Source organism: Myodes glareolus, chromosome 16 (genome assembly GCF_982192425.1).
Source record: "Myodes glareolus chromosome 16, mMyoGla1.1, whole genome shotgun sequence".
Classification (NCBI taxonomy): domain Eukaryota; kingdom Metazoa; phylum Chordata; class Mammalia; order Rodentia; family Cricetidae; genus Myodes; species Myodes glareolus.
This window is the reverse complement of record NC_142041.1, coordinates 42933797-42961485: the sequence shown is the minus strand read 5'-3', so window position 1 is coordinate 42961485 and position 27689 is coordinate 42933797.

Below are 27689 nucleotides of genomic sequence, written 5' to 3'. Positions count from 1 at the left end.
TCTATTTCAAGGAACATTTTGAGGTGCATTGATGTTGCTTCTTCAGAAGACTGATAGTATTCTGTGCTAAATGCATCAGCATCAGACCCTGTAATTATTTAGGGAAGGGGTATTTTAATAACTGCCTTTATCTCATTTGAAAATCTGGGCTTTAAAAATTGTTTAGTTAATTTTGATTTAAGTTTGATAGGTCACATGCTCTAAAAATGAATTTTTTGATAATCTATTGTGTAATGTCATATCCATTTTTAACTTTGTCATTGTGATTAACTGAATTTCCTTGGTGTCTCTTGTAATACCTCACATTAATCTCTACATTTATTAATTTGGGCATTTTCTTTCTTTTGATTAATTGTGGTAAACATACTCTACAATTCTTCATTCATTGACTTTTTTGCATTGCTTTTTATACTTCTATTCCATTAATTTTAGTCCAGATTTTATTTTTTCTTTATTTTTTATTTCTTTGTACATTTTTTATTGATATTTATTTAGCTCTACATTTTTTCTCTGCTCCCCTACTTGCCTTCCCCTCCCCCTTCAATCATCTCCCAAGCTCCCCATACTCCCAATTTACTCAGGAGATCTTGTCTTTTTATACTTTCTACTTCCCATGTAGATTAGATCTATGTAAGTCTCTCTTAGTGTCCACATTGTTGTCTAAATTCTCTGGGATTGTGGTTTGTAGGCTGGATTTCTGTGCTTTATGTTTAAAAACCACCTATGAGTGAGTGAGTACATGTGATAATTGTCTTTCTGTGTCTGGGTTACCTCACTCAAAATAATGTTTTCTAGCTCCATTCATTTTCATGCAAAATTCAAGCTGTCATTTTTTTCTGCTGTGTAGTACTCCATTGTGTAAATGTACCACATTTTCTTATCCATTCTTAGATAGAGGGGCATTTAGGTTGTTTTCAGGTTCTGACTATGACAAACAAAGCTACTATGAACATAGTTGAGCACTTGTCCTTGTGGAACGATTGAGCATCCTTTGGATATACACCCAAAAGTGTTATTGGGTCTTGAAGAAGGTTGTTTCATAATTTCCTGAGAAATTGCCACACTGATATCCAAAGGAGATGTACCAGCTTGCATTTCCACCAGCAATGCAGAAGTGTTCCGTTTTACCCACAACTGTCATCAGTGTTTTTGGTATTGGACATTTTTACAGGTGTAAAATTCAATCTCAGAGTTGTTTTAATTTGCATTTCTCTGATGACTGAGGATGTTGAACATTTCCTTAAATGTTTTTCAGCCATTTTAGATTCCTCTGTTTAGGTGTGTACTCCATTTTTTATTGGACTATTTGTTCTTTTGATGACCAATTTCTTGAGTTCTTTGTATATTTTGGAGATCAGACCTCTGTCCGATGTGGAGTTAGTGAAGATCTTTTCTCATTTTGTAGACTGTCGTTTTGTCTTGTTGACCATGTCCTTTGCTTTACAGAAGCTTTTCAGTTTCAGGAGGTCCCATTTATTAATTATTTCTCTCAGTATCTGTGCTGCTGGGGTTATATTTAGAACGTGTTCCCTGTGCCAATGCATTCAAGTGTACTTCCCACTTTCTCTTCTATAAGGTGTGGCTGGCTTTATGTTGAGGTCTTTGATCCATTTGGACTTCAGTTTTGTGCATGGTGATAGATATGAGTCTATTTTCATTTTCCTACATGTTGATAACCAGTTATGCCAGCACCACTTGTTAAATATGCTTTCATTTTTTCCATTTGATATTTTTTGCCTCTTTATCAAAGATCAGATGTTTGAAGATGTGTGGATTGATATATGGGTCTTCTATCAGTTCCATTGGTCCTCCTGTCTGTTCTTTTGCCAGTAGTAGGCTGTTTTCAGCACTGTAGCACTGTAGTAGACTTTGAAGTCAGGGATTGTGATGACTCCAGAAGTTCTTTTATTGCCCAGGATTGTTTTGGCTATCCTGGGTATTTTGCTTTTCCAAATGAAGTTGAGTATCATTCTTTCGAGGTCTTTGAAGAATTTTATTGGAATTTTCATGGACATTGCATTAAATCTGTAGATTGCTTTCGGTAAGATTGCCATTTTTACTCTATTAATTTTTCCTACCCAAGAGCATGGAAGGTCTTTCCACTTTCTGGTGTCTTCTTCAATTTTTTTCTTCAGAGATTTAAAGTTCTTGCCATACAAGTCTTCCACTTCTTCGGTAACAGTTACTCTGAGATATATTTTATGCTATTTGTGGTGATTGTGAAGGGTATAGATTCTCTGATTTCTTCCCCAGCCCTTTTATCATCTGTGTACAGGAGAGCAACTGACTTTTTTTTTTAGTTAATCTTGTATCCTGCTATATTGCTGAAAGTGTTTATGAGTTGTAGAAGTTCCTTGGTAGAATTTTTGGGATCACTTATGTAAACTATCATATAATCAGCAAACAGTGTGAGTTTGACTTCTTCTTTTCTACTTTGTATCCCCTTGATGTTCCTTTGGTGTCTTATTACTCTAGCTAGGATCTCAAGAACTATATTGAATGGATATGGAGAGAGGGGGCAACCATGTCATGTTCCTGATTTCAGTGGAATAGCTGGGAGTTTCTCTCCATTTAGTTTGATGTTGGCTGTCAGCTTGCTGTATATTGCCTTAATTATCTTTAGGTATGTTCCTTGTATCCCTGCTCTCTCCAAGACCTTTATCATGAAGGGATATTGTATTTTGTCGAATGCTTTTTCGGCATCTAATGAGATGATCATGTGGTTTTTATTTTTCAGCTTGTTTATATGGTGGATTACATTGATAGATTTTCATATGTTGAACCATCCCTGCACCTGTGGGATGAAGCTGACTTGGTCATGATGGATGATGGTTCTGATGTGTTCTTGGATTCAATTTGGCTAGTATTTTATTTAGTATTTTTGCATCATTGTTCATGAGTGAGATTGGTCTGTAATTCTCTTAGTACTGTCTTTCTGTGGTTTGGGTATCAGGGTAATTGTAGCTTCATAAAAAGAGTTTGGCAATGTTCCTTCTGTTTCTATTGTGTGGAATAATTTGAGGAGTATTGGTATTAGTTCCTCTTTGAAAGTCTTATAGTATTCTGAGCTGAAACCATCTGGTCCTGGGCTTTTTTGATTGGGAGACTTTTTGTGACTGTTTCTATTTCTTCAGCAGTCACAGGTCTGTTTAATTGGTCTGCTTATCTCGTTTTGATTTAATTTTGGTAAGTAACATTTATCCAGAAAGTTGTCCATTTCCTTTAAGTTTTCCAATTTTGTGGAGTACAGGTTTTCAAAATATGACCTGATTATCCTCTGCATTTCCTTCGTATCTGTAGCTATGTACCCCTTTTCATTTCTGATTTTGTTAATTTGGATATTCTCTCTCTGCCTGTTGGTTAGTTTGGATAAAGGTTTATCTATTTTGTTGATTGTTTTCTCAAAGAACCAACTCTTAACAGACATCTATAGAATATTCCATCCAAGCAGTAAAGAATATACCATCTTCTCAGCACTTCATGGAGCCTTCTCAGAAATTGACCACAAACTCCGTAACAAAACAAACTTCAACAAATACAAAATAAATGGAATAACCCAATGTACCTTATCAGATCATCATGCTTTAAAACTACAAGTCAACAGCAATACTAATTGCAAAAAACGCACAAACACATAGAAATTAAACAATGCTCACCTGAATCATCAATGGGTCAAGGAAGAAATAAAGGGAGAAAAAGACTTCCTAAAATTCAATGAAAATGACGACACAACATATCTAAAAATATGGAACACAATAAAAGCAGTGTTAAGAGGCAAGTTTATAGCACTAAATGCCTACATAAAGAAGCTGGAAAAATCCGACATTAGTGAATTAACAGAACATTTGAAAACTTTAGAAAAAAAAGAAGCAAACTCACCTAAGAGAACTAGATGGCAGGAAATAATCAAATTGAGAACTGAAATCAACAAAAATGGAAACAAAGAAAACAATAGTCCTGATTTTCATTATCTTTTGCTATCTACTACTTTTAGAAAATTGTTCCTGTTTTTTTAATGCCTACAGTTATATCATTATATAATTAATTTGCTATCTTTCATATTTTTTGATGTACTCACTTAGAATTATAAACATCATAACCTGCATTGTGCTTCAACGAATGAGGAATATTATGTTTTCATTTTTATATAGTTCTATGAATTTCCAAAAATGTATTTCTTGATTGTTTCTTTAGACTACGAATTTTCCAACAGTGTGATGAGTCATCATGAGTTCATGTAATTTCGGAGGTTTCTACTGCATCTATATATAGCTCAGTCTCTGTGTTCAATAGAACTCAAAACAGTATTTCAATTCTCCTAAATTGGTTAAGACTTGTTTTATCTTAGTAAGTGGCCAGATTTGGAGAATGTTCCCTGAGCTATTGAGAAGAATGTGTATTATCCGTTTGGGATGAATGTTTTGTCAAAGTTTGTTACATCCGTTGATTATTGTTGTTATTTAACTTCGTAGTTTCTCTGTCTAATGGTGAGAGTAGCGTATTTATAACATTCCTACGTAAATACTGTGTTTGTATTGTTCTGTATTTTGATCTTGCAATAAATCCTTTAAGAATTTCTGTGTGCTTGTGATTGGGGTGCATATTTTTAGAATTGCAAGATCCTTTTAGCTATATGTTCTTTAATTAATATAAATGTCTTTTTTATTTTCTCTTCTGATCCTTTTTTAGTTTAAAGTCAATATTTTCAAATGCTAGACTATTGACACTTTATTCTTTCTTAGTTTGGAAAAGCTTTTCCCATACTTTCCCCCTAAGGTGCTGCCTATCATAGATGGTAAGGTGTGTTTCTTAGACATAGCCAAATAATGTATTTAGTTACATAGTTCAATCTAGCATTTTGTATCTTTTTATTGTGGGAATTGAGACCATTAGTATTCAAAGTTTAATAGAAAGATTTGAATTAATTCTTGTCATTCTATCGAGATTATAACATTTTCTCAAACATACTTGATTACCTGTCCTGGCCTTGTTTATTTGTTCCTTGTGACCTTTGGGATATGTTTATTATTTATATCAGGTTGAAGTGTACTCTGTAGATCTGACTTAGTGTTAACAAATTCCTTTAGTCTGTTTGTATCATGGAAAAGTTTTCATTTCTCCTTCAATATTAGATCGCTCTTTGATCGTATATTAGTTAAAATGCTAAAAATTGATGCACATAAAAGAAATGTAGATAGCATTTTATTTAGCCACCCCATTAAAACAATTATTATTTTCAATATTAATGATATGCTTTGCCTACAATTTTCTGAAAACGTCAGTAAACTATAAGTGTGTTTGAGTGATTTGCAAAGCAAATACTATTATGAAAGTCAAGGTGCTTTTCTTTTAGATTGTAAAACATAAAGATGTTTTTCAGAATTAAGAATAACCATCATAACATCGTATTTAAAATTCTTCTACTTTTAAAGTATGTGGTGAGCTGCAAACTAGCATAATTCTTTAAAATCCTTCTCATTGATAGGTAAAATCTTTCTGTACTCAGTGATACTGCATAGACCGTTCATTGTGCCATGACACTGTCACTCTTTTGAGGAAGGTCTTTCCATGCCAATCCAGTTAGTCTGCTGGAGGATAGGAGGCTCTGTGGAGGAGGACAAATATGTCCTGCCTCCAGCAACTGTCTAAACCCACAGGCATTAGAACACTCTAATGGACGTCTCATGCCGGTAGGGCTGATCTTCATTCACGGAGTCAGTAAACTGGAATCTATGTTTACCACGACAGTAGGTACATTTAGACCGTGGTTTTCTCAGAACTATGAAGATCATAAAGATATTCTCAAGTCTACTACAGTTCACACTTTGTAGGCAAAAGTTCATCAACGGAACCCTCCACTCACAAGCAAGGCCTCCATTAACTGATCTACCTCTTTTTAGGCCACAGAAGGGACACTGTCACTAGACAGATTATCCAAGTGCAATTTCAGGGATAGACCTAAAGCCTATGTAATGAGTAGTACTGGAAAGTAGATGAAGATTTAAGGACAAAACAAATCACCTTAGAGATGGGATACAAAGAGTAAAACACCACACACACAGTATACCAAATTGAAAGGATGGCCATTGTGAGGGGCTGAACGGCTACTGAGGCTTGGCCTTGGAGAGGAGTGGTGTTGGGGTCTGGTGGAATTTTTAAGAGAGGGAGACTGGGAATTCCTTGATTTCTGAAGACAATTGTGTTGGTTGCTATGCAATCCCTTGGTAGTATTTGGAGGGGGTGATTATAAAAGAAACAATCCTGACCTCTCCTTTCTTTCTGCTTCCTTATTAGAGGTCCTGGGGTTTGTTCCATGTGAAGCTGAAAGGCAACCCATGGTGACAGGATGTAGAGTACAGGTGTCCTCGCTGTGCCTTGTCATTCAGATTTTTCATCAAAAACTATATATACCTTACTCTACAGGTAACCTGCCTCAAATAATGTTGTTACAATAATAAAAATATATTAACATGACAAGATGTTACATGTATGTTGAATAATCAATAGTGTTGTTTTTTTAAAACAATTGAAGAAAATGTGTAAAGAGATAACATATCTAAAACATGATTGGGAAGTAAACTATGCTGTGCTGAGAATGAAAGATCCTATATCTAAACTATGGATAAGGAGGCCTTATTTGATGCTGTTAGGTTAAAAGACATGACACAGTGCTAGACTCGATTCTATGTCTATAGCAGCACAGAATGCTCTTCTTGTAACAATAAGCTCCCTTAGGGTCCCTTCTAAGTGTGAGGGGGATTTGGTGATCAAGTTGATTGGCTTCTCCAGGAAACCAGCCACATCTATACAGTGCCAGTGTTCTACCTATGACCCTTCAGTCTTCTAAGAGTCTTTGGTTAGATAATGAAGACCTTACTTGTAAAGTAAGCTAGTGAAAATTTACCTACATTGCTCTGAGTGTGTCACCTTCACTGAGATTATTCATATCCATATTCTTTACTGGAAGCATTACGACCGTGTCTAGTTGACAATAAAGGGATACAGGACATAATACTAAAGTCCTACCACTAGAAATAAGTGATGTAATATTTAGCTTCACAGACGGTAGAAGACATGGTGTTGACAGTTGTGTATGTGTGTGTGCACATGTGCATATGGATGCCTGTGTGTATGCCCATTGTTGCGTTTGCTTGTGGCAAGTGTGTACTATCTGGTTGCTGTAAGTGCTGAGGTCAGTTAGATATATGAAAGTCTGTGGTACAAAGACATGGACTCGGAGAGGTCAGAAGAGACAATCATAAGTGGCTAATAAAGGCAAAGTCCAGTAGAAAGAGCTGTCACCAGCCACTTGTGTTTCTCATCTGGACTTCCCAGCAGACAATCTGGCATTCAGCAGGTGTTCAGTGAATAATTGTGTAGAAGCGATTCAGTTAATTGAGGATGTTGGATGCAAGGTCTAGTGTAAGGAATATTTCAAAATGGATAGGCATCATGTATTGGTGGTCCTCAACCTGACAATGCTTCTGCAGTGATATATTCTCAACATGTTAAACTAACAATATTTCTTACTTTATAAAATCAAATAAATGCTCATGCATAGCAAGGGAATGCAAACAAGTATTGTTAGATAAATTCAATATAATTAAAAAAGAACTGTAACAGGCAGATGATGTGGCCAAATTAAGATATGTTTGCTTCCATGTCTTAGATTTTTTTTAATTTAGATATAATTTACATATGCTGAGAAAAATAAGATGATTTCTGACCTCTGCTTTCTTTTTCTTCTACGTAAAATGGTTGCATAACCATTTTGTACTGTTCTCTTTTCAAGCTTGGCTTTCCTGGTGTCTCCTGAAAGAATCTTTGTTCCTCTGTATTTGTAGTTATCACTTATGCTGAACTTGTTGTCATTTGCATTTACATTCCACAGAGGACTGACACTGAGCTGCCTAAATCCCACAGCCACAGCAAGATGAAAGAAGGGATGGATAAACACATAATAGCTGTTTCTGATACTTTTCATCATTAGTCAAGCTGAGAAAACAAATTGGAATTTGAGTTTCTGGTGAGCTTTCTGAAGGGATCCTCAGATAAATGTAGCCAAAGATAAAAGATAATCCCAATTAGAAGATAATGGATATTATACACAATTACGGTTGTGGCCAAGTCAAAGTGCTTTGAAATTAAATATCTTTGTGTGATAAGCCACTGTGTTAAATAAAATAATCAACAGGACTTTATTTATGCTTTATTTTTCTAGCTTATTATCGCATGCATTCCTTATTTAGGTAGGAAATTAAAGATATATTAAAATAAGAGGAATCTAAAATTTTCCAACTTAGATTAAGGTATAGAACTTAAACAACATAGTACTAAGATCTTCATAATATATCATCTGTTTTTTTATTCATGTTCATTTTATCTTGCTTATTTTGAACTGAAACTGGACAACTTTCCCATGTTGCATAATAATTTCCCAGGAGTTTAATGATTTTATAATTTTTATCAGATGCAATTCACCTTAGCTGATGCTAATTATGAAAAAAATGTAAAACTATAACAGAGAATAAATGATAATATTGTGTCTTTAAATGCTATAGAATAAGTTCTTATGTCTAAAACCTGAGGTTCAAAAAAATTGTAATAAAGAAAGGAGAATAAAATTAGAGAAACAATGTAAAAGTATCCCACTAATTCAGGTAAAGTCACTCTCTTATGTTGACTTGTTCATGTGGCTATGACATGCAGATCTTTGAAAAGAGTAATCGTAAAATATTTTTCTTCTTTGAAAACATTTTGATAATCTGAGTCAAAATGTGAGATCAATATAATTTTGTGTAAATTTTGTTTGTATACCATACAGTTTCATATACATATATATGTATATATATGTAATATATGTGTGTATAGATAGATGATAGATAGATAGATAGATAGATAGATAGATAGATAGATAGATAGATAGATAGATAGATAGATAGATATTTACAACATGATTTGGATTGTGTCAGGAGTTGTTACCTTATGCTTTATCCATTTTCAAATTCTTTCAATCTAAATTGCCCAGTCTTTTAAACCCTAAAACAACTTAATTGTCCACCCTTTTGCCTATCTCCATATAACAGGTAAAGGTTTCACCGCTGAGTGAATATGGCTAGTAGCTGCAGTTCATAAAGTTTTCACCACAGAGAAATGCTTCAGATCACTTAGCATGCTCTGTGTTTTCCTGCTGGGGTTCTGATTTTCACACAAACACCAAGAATTATGGTACCTTTCTAGAAATAGCTTACATGGAAATGAGAATTACATGCTGGTGATTCAGTTCTGTTGCTGTTGTCCAGACCCTCAATTTCAAAACCCATAGAATGGGAGGGAGGATTGGAAATTAGACCTGGCCATCAAGATACTCCCCCAGATTGGCCTTGTGGGACATTTTGGGAGAGGATACAATAGGACCCCTAATGTTTATTGCTCCCTCTGCAAAGAATACAATTAAAGCCCCTTAATGTTTATTGCTCCAGTTCTGAGGGAATACCATTAAGTCAGACATATCGCCTGATACATCCTTATCAAGTTACACTTCATGAGCACAGATGGGACATTAGGCAGCCTAGAAAGCACAGGACTGTGCAGGGGCTTCACATGAAGTACACGGCAGGAACCTTTCTTTCAACAAACCTGCAAATGGGAATGTGGCATCCTGTCTCCTCCCTCATTCCCATTCTGTGAACACCTGGCAGCCTGAATACAATTGCACCAATATCAGTGAGTTTTAAAACACATAAAGATGGAATAATTTCTTAAAAGAAAATAATTCATCTGTTCGAGTACACCTAATGAGAATTAATGAAAGCCAAGCTAGACAGGACAACTGAGCTTTTACCTCCTTTTAACTGTCAGTTTTACGTTCCATGCTTCTGTGATCAACAGCATTCAAGTAGAAGTTGACAGTGCCTTGACTTTCTATCGACACAGGTAAAGCTGAAGGGAACTCTCTGAAGCCCTGCATTGATGGGACCTGGCTCTGCACCATTACCTGTAATTGAGTCTGAAATGTAGTGCTGATCAGTTGCATTTCTTTAATAACATGGAGCTTGATAAACACCTTCTATTACCCCCCCGCATTGCCCTGCACCCTTTGAGGTGTCATTTCTAATGTCACATACAATATGAAGTCATTTCTCTAAAAAATTCCATCAATGGTCTTTAATATAAGGTTAATGTGCTGTTAAATCTCAAATTTTCCAGAATGATTTTGTTACCAGAAGTCTTGTGCCTCTTTCCAGTGGGGCCATGAAATGTCTTGTTTAAAAAGGTGGTAAGTGGTTCACATGCTAAGAGGACTATACCCCAAATCAAACACAAGAGACATTTCATTTCCTTACAGTATCCACAAATTTTAAAAGTATTTATGACAAAAATCCTATTTTTACTATTAATTACTTATTTTTAAAATTTATTTTACATCACAATCACAGCTTTCCCTTCCTCTTCCCCTCCCAGTACTTCCACCCAACCTCCTTCTGTCCCTCTGATCATATATGGGTTACTAGCTACAGTTTATCAAGCTTCTACCATTGACATTTTTTTCTCCATTCTTGTTTGATTCTAACCTATGTCTCTGGGTCATCCAGTCTGTCATTCCTGAATACCTGGCAGTGTCATGGTGGTCTTGCTCTCCTAGGTCTTAGGCAGAACCATTCATTGATTGTCCACTCCCTTCAGCTCTAGGCCAAAGGTTTACTGGCTTGGGTTTCTGTCCCAAACTCTCTACTAGATGTCTTGCCTGGTCACAAGAGATGGCGAGTTCAGTCTAGAAATCTTAACTGATGTCATCCTTAAATGTTTCTGTGGCCAGGTTTCTACCTGACTACAAAATGCCATTCTTTTCCAGTCCTATATGTCAGTACTCTCGCATTTCATCACCCCCTCAATCACTTCTGTTCCAATCCTCTCATTACTCCAGTGTACTCACAAAATCTCTTCTACTTCCCCTTCCTAGAGAGATCAAAGTGTCCATTTGAGACCTCCTTGTTACCTAGCTTCTCTGCATCTGTGGAATATCGCATGGTTATCATAATATCCAATTATGAGTATATACCATGTTCATGTTTCTGGGTATAGATTACTTCACACAGGCTGACTTTTTTCCTAGTTCCATCCATTTGCCTTTGAATTTTATAGTCTTATTGTTTTTAACAGTTGAGTTAAAAGCTGACTCTATTGTGTAAATGTACCACAATTTCTTATCCATGCCTTTGTTGAAGAACATGTAGATCATTTCCAGGTTCTGGCTATTGCAAATAAACCTGCTATGTACATAGTTGAGCAAGTGTCCTTTGGCATGATTGAGCTACCTTGAGAATATGCTGGAGAGTAGTATAGCTGGGTATTGTGGTGTGGGAGAATTATCTGTATTCTGTCAATCATGTATTTTAATAAAACTCTGATTGGCCGGGAAGGAAGTATAGGCGGGAATGCCAGACAGAAAGTAGAGGTGGAGCAAAGAGAATGGGAGTATTCTGGGAAGCAGGAAGCTCCCTCTGCCATTCCTGCCCAGACCACTGAAGAAGCAACATGTGAGCTGACAGCTGGAAAAGGTACTGAGCCACATGGCTAACACAGACAAGAATTATGGGTTACCATAAGATGTAAGAATTAGTTAATAAGAAGACTGAGATAATGGGCCAGTCAGTTTATAATCTTATGGAGTCCTGTGTGTGATTTTCCTTGGGGCTTTCCAACTGTGGGGTACTGGGTGGAACAGAAACCCCAACAAGCAGGCCCCCTCATGTTACAGTATTGAGGTAGATTGATTCCCAATTTTCTGAAAAACTGCCATATTGATTTCAAAGTGGCTATGCAAGTTTGTACTCCCACCAGCAATAGAGTAGTGTTTTCTGTGCTCCTTTCCAATTTGTATCCCCTTGATATCCTTTAGTAATTTTATTGCTCTAGCTAGAAGTCCAGGTACTATATTGAATAGGTATAGAGATAGTTGTCAGTCTTGTTTTGTTCCTTATTTTAGTGGAACTGATTTGAGTTTCTCTCTATTTAATTTGATGTTGGCTATTGGCTTTCTGAATATTGCTTTTATTATGTTTATTTAATTCCCTCGTATTCCTGATCTCTCCTAGACTTTTATTACGAAGTGGTGACAGATTTTTCAAGGCTTTTGTCACATATAATGAGCTAATCATGTGGGTTTTTTTTTCAGTTTGTTTATACGGTGTATTACATTGACATATTTTCATACATTGTATCATCCCTGGATCTTTGGGATTAAGCTTACATGATCATGATGAAGGATCTTTTTGTTTTCCATCTCTTCTACTTTTCCCTACTTTGTGGAATACAAGTTTTTGAAGTATGACCAAATGATTCTTTGGATTTTCTCAGTTTCTGCTATTGTGTCCCTCTCTTCCTTTCTGATTTTGGTAATTTGAATATTTGCTCTCTCTGTAAATTGGATCGTTTGCATATGTTTGTCTATCTCACTAATTTTTTCACAGAACCAGCTCTTTGTTTCATCAATTCTTTATATTGTTCTCTTCCTTTCTATGTTATTGATTTCAGTCCTCAGTTTGGTTATTTACTGAATTCTACTATTTTTGGGTGTGTTTGATTCTTTTTCTTCTGGAGTTTTCAGGTGTGATTTTAAATGAAGAGCATTACTTAACTTCTTTATGAAGGCACTTAGTGCTATGAACTTCCTTTTTGCACTACTTTTACTACATCTCAAAAGTTTGAATTTGTTGTGCATTTATTGTCATTGAATTCTAGAAAGTCTTTAATTTCTTTCTTTATTCCTTTCTTGACCTAATGGTAACTCAAAAGGAGTTTTTCAGTTTCCATGAATTTGTGGACTTTTTGTCATTTCTCTTCTTGTATAAATCCAGCTTTTTTTCCCCTATGGTGGTATGATAAGATACAGGGGGTTTTTTCAATTATTTTATATCTATTGAGAGCTGTTTTGTGAGTATATATGGCTAATTTTGGACAAGGTCCATAACTGAAAAAAATGTATATTCTTACATATTTGGGTGAAATGTTCTGTAGTTATCTGTGAGGTCTGCTTGTGTTGTAACATTTGTTAGTCAAATTATTTTTTTTCTCTTATAATATTTTATTTTATTTTTGACCCTGAGCATGATGAATTTTATTTTTTTGGAAAGGAATTTTATTAAATTATAAAAGTTTCCATTTCCGCCCCTCTTCCCAACACCCTCCCACTCCCCCCACTCCCTCTCCTCCTCCCTCTTCGTCCCTAAGGGCAGTCAGGGTTTCCTGCCCTGTGGGAAGTTCAAGTTCCTCCCCGCTCCCTCCAGGTCCAGGAAGGTGAGTATCCAAACAGACTGGATCCCCAAAATCCAGTATATGCAGAGGAAACAAGTCCCAGTGTCATAGTCAATGGCTTTTCAGAAAGACTTCGGGCCAGCCACATTCAGAGAATCTGGCCAAATTCAGAGAATCTGGTTAGATCACGTCCTCGTTCAGTCCCAGTCCAGCTAGCCTTGGTAAACTCTCATTAGATCCGTCCCCTTGTATCAGTGGGTGATAGCATCCCTCGCAGTCCTTATTTCCTTTTTCATTTTCTTCGTCCTTCTGCTCCTCATTTGAACCTTGGGGGGCTCAGTCCGGTGCTCCAATGTGGGTCTCCGTCTGTATCGCCATCCTTCGCCAGATGAAGGATCTATGGTGACAAGCAAAATATTCATCAGTATGGTTATGGGCCAAGGCCGGTTCAGGCACCCTCTCCTCTGTCCAGAGAACAATCTGGGGATCTCTACTTGGAACTGGGATCCCATATATAATCAAGTCTCCTGTAAACCCTAAAATGACTCCCTTAGTTGAAATATATTCTTCCCTGATACCATATTCATCCTTCCTCCCTCCCCCCCATCCCGGTCCACCGAGCTTTCCCCATTCCTCCCCTTCTCTCTAACCCTCTCCCCTTCCAACAACCCTCCCACCCACACCCCCCCCCATGCACCCGAGGTTACCTGGGACTCTTGTCTCTTTCCTACCGCCTGGCGGATAGCTAAATAATCTTCATCAGGTTCATCTTCTTATTTAGCTTCTCTAGGATCACGAATAATAGGCTCAAAGACCTTTAATTATGGTTAGAATCCATTTATGAGTGAATACATACCGTGTTCCTCTTTTTGGGTCTGGCTTACCTCACTCAGTAAAGCGTTTTCTATTTCCATCCATTTGCATGCAAAATTCAAGATGTCATTGTTTTTTGCCGCTGAGTAAAACTCTAATGTGTATATGTTCCACACCTTTTTTAACCATTCTTCTATTGAGGGGTACCTAGGCTGTTTCCAGGTTCTGGCTATTACAAATAGTGCTGCTATGAACATAGTAGAACAAATGCTTTTGTAGTATGTTCGGGAATCTCTAGGGTATATTCCCAAGAGAGGAATTGCTGGGTCCTGAGGGAGGTTGACTCCCAGTTTCCTGAGAAACCACCACACTGATTTCCACAGTGGCTGCACGAGTTTGCATTCCCACCAACAATGGATGAGTGTTCCCCTCATTCCACATCCTCTCCAGCATAGGCTATCATTGGTGTTTTTGACTTTAGCTGTTCTGACAGATGTAAGATGGTATCTCAAAGTGGTTTTGATTTGCATTTCCCTGATCACTAAGGAGGTTGAGCATGACCTTAAGTGTCTTCTGGCCATTCGAAGTTCATCTGTTGTGAATTCTCTGTTCAGATCAGTACCCCATTTTTTAATTGGGTTAATTAGAGTTTTAGTGTCTAGTTTCTTGAGTTCTTTGTATATTCTGGAGATCAAACCTTTGTCTGAAGAGGGGTTGGTGAAGATCTTCTCCTAGTCAGAAGGCAGCCTTTTTGTCTTACTGACAGTGTCCTTTGCTTTACAGAAGCTTCTCAGTTTCAGGAGGTCCCATTTATTCATTGTTTCTCTTATTGTCTGTGCTACTAGGGTCCTACTTAGGAAGTGGCCTCCTGTGCCTATATCTTGTAGACTACTTCCCACTTTCTCTTCTATCAGGTTCAAAGTGGACAGATTGATGTTGATGTCTTTAATCCATTTGGACTTGAGTTTTGTGCATGGTGATAGATATGGATCGATTTTCATTCTTCTACAGGTTGACATCCAGTTATGCCAGCACCATTTGTTAAAGACACTTTCCTTCTTCCATTGTATACCTTTAGCTCCCTTGTCAAAAATTAGGTGTTCATAGGTTTGAGGGTTAGTATCTGGGTCTTCTATTCGATTCCATAGGTCGACTTCTCTGTTCTTATGCCAATACCAGGCTGTTTTCAATACTGTAGCTCTGTAATAGAGTTTGAAGTCAGGGATAGTAATGCCTCCAGAAGTTCCTTTATTGTATAAGATTGTTTTGGCTATCCTGGGTATTTTGTTTTTCCATATAAAATTGATTATTGTTCTCTCAAGGTCTGTGAAGAAGTTTGATGGGATTTTGATGGGGATTTCATTGAATCTATAGATTGCTTTTGGTAGAATTGCCATTTTTACTATGTTGAGTCTCCCAATCCAAGAGCAGGGGAGGTCTTTCCATTTTCTGGTATCCTCCTCAATTTCTCTTTTCAAAGGCTTAAAGTTCTTGTCAAATAGGTCTTTCACTTCCTTAGTTAGAGTAACCCCAAGATATTTTATGCTATTTGTAGCTATCGTGAAAGGTGATGTTTCTCTGATTTCCCTCTCCGCTTCTTTATCCTTTGTGTATAGGATACACAAAGGATTTTACAACTCTGATTTTTTGGAGTTGATCTTGTATCCTGCCACATTACTAAAGGTGTTTATCAGCTGTAGGAGTTCTTTGGTAGAGTTTTTTGGGTCGCTTATGTACACTATCATATCATCAGCAAATAACGAAAGTTTAACTTCATCCTTTCCAATTTGAATCCCCTTGATGTCCTTATGTTGTCTTATTGCTATTGCTAGAACTTCAAGCACTATATTGAAGAGGTATGGAGAGAGTGGACAGCCTTGTCGTGTTCCTGATTTTAGTGGAAAGGCTTTGAGTTTCTCTCCATGCAATTTGATGTTAGCTGTCGGCTTGCTGTATATTGCTTTTATTATATTTAGGTATGATCCTTGTATCCCCAGTCTCTCCAACACCTTTATCATAAATGGGTGTTGAATTTTGTTAAATGCTTTTTCAGCATCCAATGAAATGATCATATGGTTTTTTTCTTTCAGTTTATTTATATGTTGGGTTACATTGATAGATTTGCATATGTTGAACCAGCCCTGCATCTCTGGGATGAAGCCTACTTGATCATAATGGATAGTTTTTCTAATGTGTTCTTGGATTCGGTTTGCCAGTATTTTATTGAGAATTTTTGCATCGATGTTCATGAGTGAGATTGGCCTGTAATTCGCTTTCTTGGTTGTGTCTTTGTGTGGTTTTGGTATTAGGGTGACTGTAGCGTCATAAAAGGAGTTTGGCAGTGACTCTTCTTTTTCTACATTGTGGAATACATTAAGGAGTATAGGTATTAGCTCTTCCTGGAAGTTCTGGTAGAATTCTGCATTGAAACCATCTGGTCCTGGGCTTCTTTTGGTAGGAAGATTTTTTGATAACAGCTTCTAATTCTTCACGACTAACAGGTCTATTTAGATTGCTCACCTGGTCTTGGTTCAACTTTGGTATATGGTACTTATCTAAAAAAAATGTCCATTTCTTTTACATTTTCCAACTTTGTGGCATATAAACTTTCGTAGTAAGATCTAATGATTCTCTGAATTTCCTCTGTGTCTGTGGTTATGTCCCCCTTTTCATTTCTGATCCTATTAATTTGCAAGTTCTCTCTCTGCCGTTTGATTAGTTTGGATAGGGGTTTGTCAATCTTGTTAATTTTCTCCAAGAACCAGCTTTTTGCTTCCTTGATTCTTTGGATTGTTTTCTGTGTTTCTATTTTGTTGATTTCAGCCCTCAGTTTGATTATTTCCAGTCTTCTACTCCTCCTGGGTAAATCAGCTTCTTTTTTTTCTAGAACTTTCAAGTGTGCTGTTAAGTCTCCAATGTGTGCTTTCTCCGTTTTCTTTAGGTGGGCACTTAGTGCTATGAACTTTCCTCTTAGCACTGCTTTCATTGTGTCCCATAGGTTTGAATACGTTGTGTCTTTGTTTTCATTATATTCAAGGAAGACTTTAATTTCTTTCTTTATTTCTTCCTTGACCCAGGGGTGATTTAGTAGTTGACTGTTCAACTTCCATGAGTTTGTTGGCTTCCTGGGGGTACCATTGTTGCTGGATTCTAATTTTAATCCATGGTGATCTGACAAGACACAGGTGGTTAGTAATATTTTTTTGTATCTGTGGAAGTTTGCTTTGTTACCAAGTATGTTGTTAATTTTCAAGAAGGTTCCATGAGCTGCAGAGAAGAAGGTATATTCTTTCCTATTTGGGTGGAGTGTTCTATAGATGTCTGTTAAGTCCATTTGATTCAGTACCTTCAATAAATCTCTTATTTCTCTGTTAGGTTTCTGTCTGATTGACCTGTCCATTGGTGAGAGAGGAGTGTTGAAGTCTCCTACTATTAGTGTGTGTGGTTTGATGACTGCCTTGAGTTCTAGAAGAGTTTCTTTTACATATGTGGGTGCCTTTATATTAGGGGCATAGATATTCAAGATTGAGACTTCTTCCTGATGAATTGTTCCTGTTATGAGTATGAAATGTCCATCTCCATCTCTTCTGATTGATTTTAGTTAGAAGTCGATTTTGTTAGATATTGGAATGGCCACACCCGCTTGTTTCTTAGGTCCATTTGCTTGGAAAACCTTTTCCCAACCCTTTATTCTGAGTAGGTGTCTGTCTTTGTAGTTGAGGTGTGTTTCTTGTAAACAGCAGAATGTTGGATCCTGTTTTCGTATCCAATCTCTAAGTCTGTGCCTCTTTATAGGTGAGTTGAGTCCATTGATATTAAGTGGTATTAATGACCAGTGATTGATGACTCTGGTCATTTTTTTGGGTAGTAGAGTGTATGTGTTTTCCTTCTTTGAGTTGTGCTTGTGAAGGGTTGCTAGATGTCTGAGTTAATGTAGGCAGTGTTGGGAATGTTGGATTCCTTGGGTTGTGATTTTCCTTCTAATATTCTCTGTAAGGCTGGATTAGTAGCTACGTATTGCTTAAATTTGTTTTTATCCTGGAATATTTTGTTTTCTCCTTTGATAGTGAACAATAGCTTGGCTGGGTAAAGTAGTCTGGGCTTGCATCCATGGTCTCTTAGTTTCTGCAGTACCTCTATCCAGGACCTTCTGGCTTTCATGGTTTCCATAGCGAAATCTGGTGTAAGTCTGATAGGTTTACCTTTATAAGTTATTTGACCTTTTTCCTTTGCAGCTCTCAATATCCTTTCTTTAGTCTGAATGCTTTGTGTTTTGATTATTATATGACGAGGGGATTTTTTTTCTGATCCAGTCTATTCGGTGTTCTGTATGCTTCTTGAACCTTCATAGGAATATCGTTCTTTAGGATGGGAAAGTTTTCTTCTATAATTTTGTTGAGTATATTTTCTGGACCTTTGAAATGCAATTCTTCTCCTTCTTCTACTCCTATTATTCTTAGATTTGGTTTTTTTATTGTGTCCCACAGTTCCTGAATGTTTTGTGATGAGAATTTGTTGGATTTGCTGTTTTCTTTGGTCAGAGTGTTTAATTTCTCTATGGTGTCCTCAGAGTCTGAGATTCTTTCTTCTATCTCTTGTATTCTATTGGTTATGCTTGTTTCTGAAGTCTCTGTTCGTTTACCTAGATTTTCCATAGCCAGCCGGCCCTCGGTTTGTGATTTCTTCATTGACTCCAATTCAGTTTTCAAATCTTGAACTGTTTCTATTACCTGTTAGATTGTTTTTTTCTTGGTTTCCCAGAATTTCATTTACAGATTTACTCATTTCTTCAAACTTTTTGGTATATTTCTCTTCCATTTCTTTACTCATTTCCTCAATCTTTTTGTTATACTTATCTTCCATTTCTTTACGGCAGATTTTCACCTCCTGTTTAAGTTCCTCTATTATTTTCATAAAGAAGCGCTTAGAGTCGATTTCTTCTATTTCTTCTGGAGTAGGGTGTTCAATTCTTCTAGTTTCGAGCTCCCTGGATTCTGGAGATGTCATGTTGCCTTTCAGGTTGTTGGAGGAATTCTTGCATTGGCGCCTGCCCATCTCCTCCACTCTGGATGAAACTCCTCAGCACTTTCTGGATAGAACTCCTCAACACTCTCTGGGTAGGACTTCACAGCACTCTCTGGATAGAGCTCCTCAGCCCTCTCTGGGAAGTGCTCCTCAGCAGTGCAACAGGGCTAGCTGGTCTTCCCTGGACCTGGGAGACAAAGGGCCCGCAGCAGTGGGGGGAGGGGAGGGGTCCCTTGGAACACCGAAGACCCTGCCACAGAAGCTGAGGGGGGAAGGGCTGTGCTCTGTTCCCGGACAGGCAAGCTGCCCAGGCGAGCACCCACTCACCTCTCTGGTAAGAACTCCTCAGCAGTGCCTAGTCAAGTTATTTTTTGTTTAGTTTCTAACTGCATGACCTGTACTTTGGTGAGAGTGGGCTGTTAAAGTCTCCCACAATTAATACATGGAGTTTGGCTTGGGATTTAAGCTTTTGTAATGTTTCTTTTACAAACTGGAGCAGAGATGATCAGAAGTGAGAGTTAATTTTGGTGGATTGTTCCTTTTATTAGTCTGAAATGCCCTTTTCTATTTCTTTTGTTTAATTTTGGCTTGATGTCTATATTGTTAAATATTAGAATAGCTATACCAGCTTGATTCTTAGGACCAATTGATTGGAAAATATTTTTCCAAACCTTTACTCTGAGGTAATGTCCATCTTTGATGTTGAAATGTGTTTCTTATATGCAGCAGATTGATGGATCTTTTTTTCATATCCATTCTGTGAATTTTTGTGTTCTTATTGGTGAATTAATTCCATTGATATTGAGGGTTATTAGTGACCATTAATTTTCAGTTTCTGTCATATTTTTATTGTTGTTTCTGGTTGTGTGTATGTGTTTCTGTGTGTGTTTACTTCTTTGGATTTTGCTGATGTGAGATTATCTATTTCCTGTGTTTTCTGAGGGGTGTAACAATCTTCCTTAGTTTGTAGTTTTCCTTCTAGTACTGTCTGTAGTGCTAGGTTTGTGAATAGATTTTATTTAACCTTTGCTTTGTCATGAAATAGCTTTTTTTATTCCCTCTCAGCCTATGGTGACTTAATTTTTTACTGGATTAGGGTTTGTTTTGGCATCCTTGGTTTCTTAGAGTTTGCAAGACATCTGTTCAGAGCCATCTCTCATTTAGCATCTCCATTGAGAAGTTGGGGGTAATTATGATTCTTTATATGTTACTTGGCCTTTTTCCCTTGCTGCTTTTAATATTCTTTCTTTTTTCTGTATATGTAATGTTTTGATCATTATGTGGAGTGGATATTTTTCTTTTCTGATCCAATCTACTTGGTGTTCTGTAAGCCTCTTTTATTTTGTAGGCATATCCTTCTGTAGATTGGGAAATTTTCCTTCTATGATTTTGTTAAATATGTTCTTTAGTTTTTCAGCTGGGTTTCTTCTCCTTCTTCTGTTTGTATTATTCGTGGGTTTGATTTTTCCACAACATCCTAGATTTTTTGCATGTTTTGTGTTAGGAATTTTTTATGTTTAATATTTTCTTTGATCAATGAATCTGTTTCTTCTATAGTAGCTTAAACACCTATGATTCTTTCATCCATTATATTTTGTTTGTAATGCTTGTATCTATACTTCCTGTTTGCTTACACAGATTTTTGATTTCCAGAATTTCCTCACTTCATGTTTTCTTTATTATTTCTATTTTGATTCTAAGGTCTTGAATAGTTTCCTTCATCTGTTTTTCACCCTTGGTTTTCTTGGAATTCTTTAAGGCGTTTAGGCACCTGGTTTGGGAATGATTATATGTGTAGGTCCTGATTTTGGATGGGTATTTTGTTCCTGGGTTTATGTTTCCTTTTTGGTCTTCTAGTGTTTGTGGTCAGGATATCTGGCCTCTGACATGACATTTGATCTAGTAGGGAATCTCTGTCCAAGTTGGGAGCTGGCCTTCCAGTGGTTAGCTTGAACTTTTATACATCAGACAGGTCTCTGTTCTTCTGGGTAGTATGAACTGTTTGTTTGAATGCTATGGTGTGCACCTGTTCTTCAGGCTATTGTGGTCTTTACCTGAGCCACTGAAGTCTGCTCCTCAATCTCGTGTGCTCTACAACCCAACCGTGAAATTCTTCTGTATTTGAGTGCAAGGCTCAGAGGGGTGCTGGAGATAGGGTGGGAAGGGGAGGTCCTCCAGATGGGTTCTAGGAAACAGAACCTGGGATGTGGTACAGCCTGTTTGGCAAGCAGGTCACTCACATGTTCTTCAGACTGGTGTGCATCCTTTTTTTTCGTTCTCTGTAAAGTAAAAAGACTCTGAACACTACAAATGAGGTGTTGACAATTGTGCACTTACAAATATTGGCTGTGAAGCTTCACAGACAGCTACTCATTCAGAGCTTGTTCTCAGTCCATGTTATTAGACACATCAGCCTTTGTCTCATTATCTTCAACTACTACTTTATGTTAGATATTTCTTTTCAAAACTTTCATAAACCAAATTCTTAATTATATGTAGCCCAGGTTAATTCACTCATCAAAAAATAAATTAATAAATAAATAAAGCACAATACAAGGTTATTTATAATCAGACCAAATGACTTGCTATAGAAGTAAAATAGCATTCTCCAACATTTTATATTTACAAATAGACAGATACTACACATAGCTAACCCTTCAAGCCTTGAAAATCTCATACTTGTTTTTTCTAATGAATCTGAAGAGCAGAGGGTACAATGAAATCTCAAAATAGTTTTAATTTGCATTTCCATGATGGTTAAGAAAGTGAAATATCTTAACATCTTAAAAATATTTCTTAACATTTTTTTCTTTCTTCTAAAAACTTTCTCTTTGGCTTCAATTAAAATATTTAAGATTAAGAAGAGACAAATGCTGGTGAGAGGGTGGGGAAGGAGGAATACTCATGCAATGTTGCCGGGAGTGCATGTTATTCAATCACTTTGGAATTCAGTGTAATAACTGTTCAAAAAACTAGAAATAAATCTACTATATTCCCCCAAAGCATCATATTGTCATTCTCCCAAAGAACCCTATAAGTTACTACATATGTGCATGCGTGTTCATAGCTCTTTTACTCACACTAGCTAGCACAGGGAAAGAGCCTAGGTTTCAATCATTTACTGAGTGGATGATGAAAAATGTTATGACAATTTCCATGTATCTTTATTCAGCTGTAAAGAAAAACTTAAATTCCAAGGAAGTGGTTATAACAGGAAAACATACAGTAACGCAGACACCGAGACAGAAATGTGGAACTTTCTCACTCATACATGGATACTATCCTCAACTATTTATACTTGCTATATTTGTTTCTTTTTAAATTCTGAGTAGCTATATAATTCAGAAAACTAGAAATAGATCATTGATGGGAGGGAGAGAAAGATTTCAAAGGGAAAGAGTGATATTGGAGGCAGAGGCTCAAAATTGTGAAAGGTATGGAGCGGTGGGACAGAGGACATTGAAGAAGGATAACTAAAGACGTATAGAAAATCCACATGGAAGACTACTAATTATATAAGTACTGGAGCTCTTCTACACAAATAGAAGCCATAGAACACAAATAAAATGCCCAGCTGTAGGTGTTAGATATCTCTGAGTCTTAATTACTTTTCTATTTCTCTGATATGACAACACCAAGGCAGTTTTGAAACTGGGTTAATTTAGGGCTTAGGGCTTACAGTTCAAGTAAGTTAGAGTCCATGATTATCATGGCAGGTAGTATGGTATCAGGCAGGCAGATTTGGTGCTAGAGAGTAGTGTGAGCTGACATCTTAAGACAACAAAAAGAAGAAGAGCAGAGAATGGTGTGAATCTTTTGGGACATCAAAGTGAGCCCCCAGTCACATACCTCCTCCAACAAGGCCAAACCTCATACTAGTATTTCCAAAAAAAGGAGATGGATGATTATAAGAGCCAGAGCTCAGGGAAAATAAAGTAAAACAGTTTCTGCTAGATATGACCATACAGATGCATTCATGAACTCACAGCAATTGTAACTGCTTGCTCAAAATACTATTTAACAACATAGACAACATTGCAGCATAGAGTAGGAATGAGTTATGAGCTTCAACCCCTAATTTAGGAGTCATAGAGAGCTAATTGTTTCTAGGGGAGGAAAAAGTCATTTTACATTAAAGGTATGTGTTCTAACAGCTCAGCCATATTGAGAGGACATATCCACATCCAAAACTGTATGGATAGTGCAATTGTGTTCTATAGGCTATTGAATTAAAAATAAAGAAAGCCATCAATGTTTCTGAGGTAGAGGGAGAAATATCTAAAAGTTAAAGAGATTAATTCAGGATGAGTGTGAAAAAAATATTTTCTATTAATTATCAAAGAGTCAACAAACTACTTATTTAAAAACAAGTAGAAGGTAACTGTTAGAACAATGATAATTTAAGTGGATGACAAGCAATGATGCAATAAGGCATTTTTCACTTGGATGTGACATCTTTTATTCATGTCAACCTATGCATGTCAACCTATGCATGTCAACCTATACATGGATCATACGTGGCTTTGTATAAAAGATTTAAAGCAAAGGTTGTTTGTTTCAGTTATTAACATACAATTATAAAAAATTTCAACTTCATAAACACATTATTTCATTCTATTTGAAATCTCTACCTTTATATTTATTCAGTAGATAAAATTTTATAGTAAATCTACATTGTTGATCAGAAACTTAGAATTTTGGAAAACTTGCACAAAACATAAATAATTAAAGTCAGAAATTAAAATTTTATGATTTTTTACTATATTTTCATATCACTTTGTATACATAAATGTATACATACATACATACATATTGTTGATCACATAGGATTTAAGGGATATAAAACTTGTAGAAGTAGAGATTTTGAGTTCAGATATGTTGTCACCTTATGTATACTCATAATCACTTAATGGCATATTGCTATTTGTATGATTATTTTTAGGACAGAAAAGGAGCATATAGACAAAATATCTGAATATCTGTTAGGAAAAATTTTGGAACAGAAACAGTACATGTTATTTCCAATCACACCCTACTTGTTAGAATTCAATAACAAAGAGAGAATTGTAAATCAGAATAAAAAATTCTTGATGAATTATGGTGAATATGTAGCTAACTTCTTCCCTTATGATTAAATATTTCAAAATTTGACTGAATCGAATTTGAGTCAGACCTGCTGAAGCAAGACTCTAAAAGTTGACTACATGTAGGAAATATGATAGTTCCGTAAAGAGCTGATGTACATATGAAATCTAAATCAATGACAGTATGAATAAAATACAATAAATAATTTTATTAGATGTACTTTTATGGGTGTATTGGGGGTGAGACAGATGAAAGAGGATACCAGCTATATGACCTAATCAAAGTGTGATGTGACTTTTACCAACAAGTGAACAATACCCTTCTGAGACACAGTTGGTGTATCATCAGGATCACCCTTAAGAATCCTTTTATATCAATTCAGCATTTTACGACATATATCACAAATGATTTCCCTCTGTACCTATTAGTCAGTTCTAAAACCATCTCTCGGATTTTAGATATTCAAATGTTCCTTCAAAAGTAAGAAGATCTTCATGCTAATCCTCCAGAACCACCAAGATACATATGTAACACATACATATTTATATGAAGAAGAGATTTATTATAGGAATCATCACCATCTGTCTCCCAAAGTTGAATTTCAAGCCTTGTTGGCTACAAGTTGAAAAAATAAGAAAGCAGGTAGTTTATTGGTTGGGTCTTTGGATCCTAATATTGCAACAACTCCATTCTGAGTGTCCAGGCCTAAGAAGTAACAGCACCAACACCTGGAAGAGCATGAATGTCCACCTTTGGTGGAGAAATGTACTCACTCTTCTTCATTTGGTTGTTTCATTGTTACTGATCTTCAAGGATGTGTACACACGCTGAGAGAGCATATATAGATCCCTAATGTAATTAAGTACTCATCTCTTCTTTAAAAAGTCAATGCAGACACGCATATTTTTATCTTTTTAGCTGTCTCTTTGTCCCTTAGTCCAGTGATTGAGTTAATTATTGAATTCATGTAAGGATAATTCATGTAAGGATAATTTCAAGACAAGATTCTGGGGAAACAACCATTTCACTGATGGTAGTTTTAAGATATGGCTTTCCTTGACAAAAGTTCAATAGTTTTGGGAATCACTGGAAAATAAAATACTAGAAACATGGTGAGGGCAGAAGATTTTGGGAGGTTTCAACATAAATATGGAAAGTTCTCAAGGCCATAGTAAGGGTGGAAACATTGGGATTACCACTACACAAGTGGGCTGAAAAACAATGTGACTCAAAAAAGACAGATATAAAGAACAAATATACTTAACATTACTGAATGTTAGTAACAATCACGATGAAGCAAGACTCATGTCAAATTTCTTTCAATCAATGGCATAACTATGTCAACAAAGACCCTAAAAATGTTTCAGGTTACCATATCATGCCATGCCTTAGATACATTTATTTATCATCTATCTATCTATCTATCTATCTATCTATCTATCTATCTATCTATCTATCTATCTTTTCATTATGGGCTTAGTTTTTAATAGAACATGTTTTAGTCATTTTTTATTTTCCACAAAATATCAGAGTCTACCAAAGTCCCTGCCCACCCCATTTCATGTTCTTTTTCTGTCTCTTTATAAAAGAAGACACAAATCAAAGCAAGAAAACAAACAAAAGGAAAAAAGATAATGAAATAAAAATAAAAATATAATACCCATGAAGTTCTTTTTGTACTGTCCAACTATTCCTAAACATGGGACTGCCCTGGACTCCAGTCAATATAGTCACTGTGACTCAACTGGAGAAGATCATTTTCCTTTCCCTGGTGTGTACCAATGACAAGTAGCTTCTGGGTTAGGGGTGGAGTTTGTTTGTTTGTTGCTTGTTTGCTTCTCTGTACTACTTCTCCATACTGGAATTTTTTGGAACATATGTAGGTATATAGGTCTTGTGAAGGCTATACCAGAGTCCATGTATCTATGTTTGCAAGCTTAGTCCCGCCTTGTTTGGAAAACAGCTTTCTTGAAATTCTGTGATACCACTGCCTCTAAAACTCCTCTGTAGTTCTATTCTGAGTAGATCCCTGAGCTGTAAGGGAATATGCGTGATAAAGGCATCCCATTTAGGACTGAGTGGTCTAATGTCTCTCACTCCCTAAACATTATTTGTTTATGTGTTTCTGTGTTAATTACCATCTACTTCAAGAAAAAACTTTTTTTCTGAGGACTGAATGATGCATTAATCTGTGGTTATAGCAATAGGTCATTAGAAGATGTTTTATTGTTATTTTAATTCTGAAGAATACTATTAATATCAATAATTTCCTCTGGGGTGTATGGCTTTTCTAGTCTCAGGTTCTTGGCTACTTTAGCAATAACAGGTATAGGTCCTATTTGATGTAGTAGGCTATCATTCACTTAAAATTGGTTGGTAATTCACGTATTATCTGTGTCACTATTATACTAGTATACCATGTAGGCAGATCTTTATTGTAGGTCACAAAGTTTATAGCTGAGTGATAATTATTTTTCTCCTCCATACCATCTTCTATCACCATCAATGCTAGTCAGTATGGATTAAGCTTCTAGTTGGGCACCTGCTCAATTTCTCCATGATCAATATCATAAGCAAATGGTGTCTTCAGTAGCAGGGGCTTACCATCAGATTAAGGAAAATAGCAAATAGAACTGACAACAGCCAGTGATGCTTGAGGGGCTCTATATGACCTCTCATTAGCCGTGTCTTAACTTTGTCTAAGGGTTTCAGAAGTAAAATCTTATTATTAATGAGCTAGGCTATAGTTAAAGATTACTAACAAGGAAAAGCAAAGCATAATACATAACATTTAAACCTGAAGTCTCTCTCAGATCAGAACCTTAATTGGTATGCCTCAATAAGTAAAAAAAAGTTTTTGAATATAATTGTTTACTGTAAAATTATAATGGGTAAAATACAAACTTATGTTTATTTACTAAAGACACAATACCAGCTCTTAGTCATTCTGAGCTAACTATAAGATTAAAAGTGTATGTAACAATATAATATTTAGTCAATCACTTTTTCTCTGTAAACTTTAGGTGGATATTTAAGGCTTACAGTGACCACACAAGGTAATATCAGACTCATTGTCTTGAATTAGCAGAGTCTTGCAAGACTGGTCAGTTTATGGCAGGCTTTGAAGGGTTTGACTTTTCAATATGCAATTAGTTGTATTTTCATAATGAATACATTCAAACTCACACATGGAAAAAAGTTAAAACAAAACAAAATATGCAGAACAAATTCATATAATATCAGGGAAACAGAAAAACTTTTATAAATACCTTTCTATGTTTGTATTAAAGAAAGCATTCTACCGATCACAATGGAAATGAAAGGGGCAAGGAAACGGGAAAGAAAGAGATCATGTGTCTACAAAACACACTGTAACAGTTTAGAAAGCATTACACACAAGCAATTATATACAAAAGCTTCACTGAATTTTCTGGGTAGTAATTTGATTTTCGAAAAGAAGATAAATGTTTGCATGAACAGTGGTTATTTTATGACTTTTATAGCCTATA